The 6,903-nt window shown below is 47.5% G+C and overlaps 4 pseudogenes; all 4 read right to left on the bottom strand.

Moving 5' to 3' along the window:
* Positions 1-2,948: 2,948 nt before the first annotated feature.
* On the bottom strand, positions 2,949-3,067 carry LOC143947220 (5S ribosomal RNA; annotated as a pseudogene).
* Positions 3,068-3,441: 374 nt separating this feature from the next.
* LOC143948920 (5S ribosomal RNA) lies at positions 3,442-3,560 on the bottom strand (annotated as a pseudogene).
* Positions 3,561-3,661: 101 nt separating this feature from the next.
* LOC143949458 (5S ribosomal RNA) lies at positions 3,662-3,780 on the bottom strand (annotated as a pseudogene).
* A 689-nt stretch (positions 3,781-4,469) lies between these two features.
* On the bottom strand, positions 4,470-4,588 carry LOC143949248 (5S ribosomal RNA; annotated as a pseudogene).
* Positions 4,589-6,903: the final 2,315 nt, after the last annotated feature.

The following is a 6,903-nucleotide window of genomic DNA, read 5'->3' as shown; positions in this document are numbered from 1 at the left end:
TGTCATGGAACACCTAGCAATAGCCTTACGCAATAACCCCAACATCTCAGGTGTATCGATAGGCCCCACTCATTCTAAGCTGGCGCTCTTCGCGGATGACTTGCTATTGTTTGTAACCCAACCCCACCTATCTTAACCACATATAATGCAGGAATTCACAAGGTTTGGCATGCTGAGCAATTTCAAAGTAAACCATACTAAATCAGAAATCCTGAACATCTCACTGTCCCAAGAGGTCCTCGGTCAGTTATCCGCTAGATACCCATTTAAAACAGGCTCTACCTCCATCCGCTACCTCGGAATCCAAATACCCAAGGACAGGTCCCATCTATTCTCTTTGAATTATGCACCCCCGCTGCTTAGAACCAAGATGGATCTCTCAAACTACGCAAAGAAATGCCTATCGTGGCTAGGCAGAGTAAATGCCCTAAAAATGGATGTAATCCCTCGGTTTCTCTATTTGTTCCAAACAATTCCCATTTCCATACCCTCCTGGTTTTTCAGGAAGCTCCGCCAACTATTCTCCTCCTTTATTTGGGGAGGGGCTCGTCCCCGGATACGCTACGAGACCTTATCACTCCCCAAGATTCGTGGCGGAGCAGGAGCCCCGGATGCCTCCTTATATTATAGAGCAGCTGTGCTCACGCGTATACTTAACTGGTTCCATCATTCCTCCTCCAAATTGTGGGTACAAATAGAGAGCCATATTAACCCAATAGATCTCTGTGCATTGCCGTGGACACCTACTGAATACCTGAAAGAAGAGGTACCACTGAGCGACCTCACCCAACAAACCATACAAATCTGGACCTGAATGAATTCCTCCAAGACCCTATCTCCCATGCAGGGACCCATGACTCCACTGTTTGGAACTCCGGCTTTTCCACCGGCCCTACAGGGAGCGAGTTTTGGACCTTGGTGTAAGGAGGACCACAGGCGACTTGCCAAGTCCTATGTTCAGACCCCTCTCTGACTCATGACGTTCCCTCTGACCCATCTTCTCATGCCTCTACACACTGGCTGCAGAGACAACAGGTGATTTCCTACATTCGCACTTTCCCATCGTTACCTAATGTACTCGCTGACTTAACGGACTTGGAGGGCATGCTGCTCCAGGCCACCCCTCCTACACATGTAGTCTCTCAATTATATTCCCTCTTACATGTGGCTTATAATCCTGACCTTCCCCCATACACACAAGCATGGGAGGAAGACCTGGGCCACTCCATCTCGCCTGTAGACTGGCAAAAGTGCTTCAAAGTTCATACTGACCCACAAAATGTCCATAGCCTCCAATTCTCAAGAAAAGGGGTTCAAGCTGTTGACCCGCTGGTACAGATGCCCTTCGACTTTGCACCGAATCAACTCGACACTTCCGGATACTTGCTGCCGTTGCTTGTCATCTAAGGGAACGTTACTTCACATTTGGTGGGCATGCCCCCCTGTGAGGAAGTTCTGGCAAAAGATCCTTGACTTGTACTGTAAACTCATGGCGACCTCCATCGCACCCTCTCCTGAGATGGCTCTGCTATCTCTGCTCCCGGGACCACTTAAGTCAGTCAAGAAAGACGTTCTGCGTCACTTTTTGGCGGCTGCTAGAACGGTGTTGCCCAGACATTGGAAGTCGACGAGCATGCCTTCCCTGGGGGATTGGGCAATTGAAGTGGACCGAATTAATAGTTTGGAAAGAATGTTGTCGCAGGAAACGGGTAGGGAGGAACAATTCTCTAAGACCTGGACCTCATGGTCGATGTTTCGATATTCCTCAGAGTTTATCTCATGGGCCACAGAGGACTCTACCGATACACCTGTGTGATCAGGGTGGAATGTATACCTTTTGATCCCTAAGCTCTTTACTGTCCTGACCCCTCTTTCCTCACTCTCTTCCCCCTTTCTTCCCTCCCCTATACAAGTTGCAGTAATACCCGATTACTTAAGTTATGACCTCCAGTCTCATTAGACCAGAATGGTGGCACATACAGAGCTTCCCCACCAGAGTGAACGTTACCAGAATAAGAACAATAGCCCTAGTCTACCTGTAATGAGTGGGCATCACTCGCTGGGAAGATAGTGGTGCGCACACACCCACTTTAACTTAGACTAATCATTGTAGGACCACAGGCTCTTCTACCATACTACCTAAATCGAAGCTCAAAACAAACACTTTAACCTCGTGATAGTTTGACACCACTGTAGTAGAGTGGATTTCTTTGTGGTTTCCTTTTTTTATGTTTATGTAACAATGTAAAACGAATATGTTAGAATATTCTGTATTTTTTTTTCCCCCTCCTATCTTGCTTTTATATCTCAATGAAAATAAGATTGAATTAAAACTAAAGCCTATGGCATCGAGAAATCCCAGGCGGTTTCCCATCCAGGTACTAACTTGGTCCCGACCCTGCTTTTTTCAGGCACGCTCAACCCTCTTGACAAACGCCAAGATGGTCACCTTGGGAAACAAACAAAAAAAACAAGCAAAAAAAAGCAGGTCAACGCCAACAACATAAAAAGAAGAATACGGCACCTGGTATTCCAAGGCCGTCTCCCATTCAAGTACTAACTAGGCCCAACCCTTCTTAGCCTCTGAGATCAGAAGAGATAGGGTGCTTTCAGGGTGATGCGGCTGTAAGCGATCTCTTTAGGCACTCTCAACCCTCTTGACAAATGCCAAGATGATCACTTTGGGAAACAAGCGAAAAAAAACAGGTCAACACCAACAACATAAAAAGAAGCCTGCGGCATCTGGAAAACCCAGGCGGTCTCCCATCCAGGTACAAACCAGGCCCAACCCTGCTTAGCCTCTGAGACCAAACGAGATTGGGCGCTTTCAGGGTGTTGTGCCCGTAGGCAATTTCTTTGTGCACTCTCAACCCTCTTGACAAATGCCAAGATGGTCACCTTGGGGAACAAGGGAAAAAAAACAGGTCAACGCCGACAACATAATGAGAAGCCTACAGCACCTGGTATTCCCAGGCTGTCTCCCATCCAGGTACTAACCAGGCCCATCGCTGCTTAGCCTCCGAGATCAGATGAGATTGGGCTCTTTCAGGGTGATTTGGCCGTAGGCACTCTCTTTGGGCACTCTGAAGCCTCTTGACAAAGGCCAAGATGGTCACCTTGGGAAACAAGCTAAAAAAACAGGTCAAAGCCAACAACATAAAAAGAATCCTACGGCATCCGGTATTCCCAGGCGATCTCCCAATCAAGACACTAACCAGGCCAGATCCTTCTATGGTACCTGGTCTTCCTAGGCAGTCTCCCATCCATCTAACAAGGCCTGACGCTGCTTAGCCTCTGAAATCAGACGAGATCGAGTGCTTTTAGGGTGATGTGGTCGTAAGCGTTCTCTTCAAGACACGCCCAACCCTCTTGACAAACGCCAAGATGGTCGCCTTGAGAAACAAGCGAAAAAAACAGGTCAAAGCCAACAACATAAAAAGAAGCCAATGGCACCTGGTATTCCCAGGCGGTCTCCCATCCAGGTACTAACCAGGCCCGACACTGTTTATCCTCCGAGATCAGACGAGATTGGGCACTTTCAGGGTGATGGGGCCGTAGGTGATCTCTTCGGACACTCTCAACCCTCTTGACAAACGCTAAGATGGTCACCTTGGGAAACAAGTGAAAAAAAAAACAGGTCAAGGCCAACAACATAAAAAGAAGCCTATGGCACCTGTTATTCCCAGACGTTCTCCCATCCTGGTACTAACCAGACCCGACACTGCTTAGCCTCCGAGATCAGACAAGATCAGGTGCTTTCAGGGTGATGGGGCCGTAGGTGATCTCTTTGGGCACTCTCAACCCTCTTGTTAAACACCAAGATGGTCACCTTGGGAAACAAGCGAAAATAAACAGGTCAACGCCAACAACATAAAAAGAACCTTACGGCACCTGATATTCACAGATGGTCTCCCATACAGGTATTAACCAGGCCGTACACTGCTGCAAGATCAGATTAGATTGTGCGCTTTCAGGGTGATGTGGCCATAGGTGTTCTATTTTGACACTCTCAACCCTCTTGACAAATGCCAAGATGGTCATCTTGGGAAACAAGTGAAAAAAAACAGGTCAACGCCAACAACATAGACCCTGGCGGTCTCCCATCTGACCAAGACCCTGCTTAGCCTCTGAGATCGAGCGCTTTCAGGGTGATGTGACCTTAGGCGAACGCTTCGGGACATACTCAAAACTCTTGACAGATGCTAAAATGGTCACCTTGGGAAACAAGCGAAAGAAAAACAGGTCAAAGCCAACAATATAAAAAGATTCCTACGGCACCTGTAATTAGGTACTATCCAGGCCGGACCCTGCTTAGCCTCTGAGATCAGATGAGATCGGGCGCTTTCAGGGTGATGTGGCCGTAGGAGATTTCTTTGGGCTCTCTCAGCCCTCTTGACAAATGCCAAGATGATCACCTTGGGAAACAAGCGGAAAAAAAAAACCATGTCAACGCCAACAACATAAAAAGAAGCCTATGGCACCTGGTACTCCCAGTTGGTCTCCCATCCAGTTACTAATCAGGCCCGACAATGCTTAGCCTCCGAGATCAGACAAGATCAGGCACTTTCAAGGTGATGGGGCCATAGGCGATCTCTTTGGGCACTCTCAACCATCTTGACAAACGCCAACATGGTCATCTTGGGAAACAAGCGAAAAAAAACAAGTCATTGCCAACATTGGAGGCTAAGCAATGTTGGGCAATCAGTTTTCTTGCCTGATATAGGCATCTCAGAACTGCCATCTGGCTGCTTCCCGGGTTTCCAACTCCTTCAACTAATCCCAGGAGACAATACTTCGCCTCCATCCTGGTGGAGGTTCCAAACACCCGATTAATGGTTCCTGTCACCTCCGTCCAGTAGCGGATCAACTTCGGGCATCTCCAAAACATGTGCATAATGTCTCCTCCCATGTTCCCGAACCGGGGGCAACTTGCGTCCAGCCGTTCGGCCAAATTGAAAAAGTTTACGAGGAGCATAATAGGTTCTATATAATAAGAACAGATGTGACATCCTCTGTGAGGAGAGCCACAATTTACCACAGGCAGGATTCCTGTGGCCAATTATAGCTCGGGGGGGGTTTAGTACACACCCCACACTATATAAGGCCGCCAGCGCGGCGACATTGTATAGTGTGTTGCGGTGGTCAGGGAAAGAGGACGATACGCAGGGACAGTCTTTACTGCTTGGGAACCTAGCACTGTTACAGTGGGTGTTATGTGCCTCCTGCACACACACCTGAAGCTACCCTTTATTACTGGTGTTCAATTTCTGCAATACATGCATGTGCAGTGCAGAATTTAGAGTGGGTGTTGTGTGCCTCCTGCACAGTATACACCTTATTGCTGGTGTTCTGTTTCTGTAGTACAGGCACCTAGCACTGTTACAGTGCTAGGGTGTACAGAGAAGCTGGTATATATAGAAGACTACAGCATACAGAAGAAAGGCTAGTGAATACAGAATACAGACTCGTGTATGTAGATAGGCTTGAGTATACAGAGATGCTAGAGTAAACAGTGAGGCTGGGGTACACAGAGAGGCTAGTTTAAAGAGTGGCTAGTACACACAAAGATGTTAGTGTATATAGAGAGGTTAGTGTATAGAGATAGTCGAGTGTATACAGAAAGGACAGTGCCTATAGAGAAGCTAGTGTATACAGAAGACAGGCTTGGGTATACATCAAAGCTGACAGTGTATACAGAAGACTTGGTAGTGTATACAGAGAGTCTAGTGGGTACAGAAGACAGGCTGGTGTATTCTTTTTTTTTTTTTTTTTTACAAAGAAAGTGTTTATTGAGTTGAGAAGAACCACAAGTACAGGGTACAAAATACATACAGTAGGCAGATAAAGCAGAGATACATCAAAAATACATCATGCTGGATGGGAGCAGGAGGTACCAGAAACCAAACTGATGGAGAGGGTACATTGAAGAGCTGTTAACAGGGTCACAGAAATAGGAGTTAGAGCACAGCACTGAGGCAGATCGGTAAAGGAGCTACAAAGCATCAATGCGGTAAGTCCTGGGGAAGGGAGGGGGAGGAGGGGGAAAACAAGCAGGCTGGGCACTCTAAAGGGCTAACATATTTGGGGTCAGGGATCGACCTCTATGGCGTTGCAAGTAGCTGCATTATTTAACCATATATCCCAGATTTTCCCGTACTTAGCTGGGCAGCCCCTGTGTGCGTATATTTCCTTCTTATATGGAAGGACACCATTAACGGTAGCTATCCATTCTTGCACACTCGGGGGCGCCCCTCTCATCCATTTCCTTGCCACCAATAACCTGGCAAGAAATAGTACCTCCTGTAGAAAAGTAATATGGGGCTTATCAAAATCTGGATCCTGGAATATCCCCAATAAACATTGTTCGGGGCACATGGTCAGGGGGGATCCCATCTCATCATGTATAAATTTAACAATGTGGGACCAGTAATCATGTATTACCGGACAGGACCACAACAGATGAAAGAAGGTACCGGGCGATCCGTTGCACCTAGGACAGCTGGGGTCCTGTGCCGGATTAAACTGAGCGAGGCGGGATGGGGTGATATAGGCCCTGTGAATAATGTACATTTGGGTCAGGCGGTCAGAGAGTTTGGTAGACACCTTTTTACATGCATTCAATGCATCCTCCCATTCCTCATCCTCCAACAGTCCCACGTCCCCGACCCATCTATCCCTCAGTTTGTATGCAGAGGCGGTTGCTACGGGACGGAGAAGATCGTTGTAAAAGATGGAGATTAGTTTAGAGGGGTCCTGTCCCAGCAAGGTGTCTAGAATGTTCTACGGTCCAGGTTCGGGGAATGGTCACGAAATTGGGTCTGAAGGGCGTGCCGAAGCTGGAGAAATCTAAAGAACATGTGGTTGGGGACGTGGAATTCATCTTTAAGCTGTTGGAAAGATTTA

The sequence above is a fragment of the Lithobates pipiens genome, unplaced genomic scaffold (assembly GCF_037356315.1).
Source record: "Lithobates pipiens isolate NorthernLeopardFrog02 unplaced genomic scaffold, aLitPip1_a1.2 Scaffold_30, whole genome shotgun sequence".
NCBI lineage: Eukaryota > Metazoa > Chordata > Amphibia > Anura > Ranidae > Lithobates > Lithobates pipiens.
This window is presented reverse-complemented; position numbering and strand designations above follow the sequence as displayed.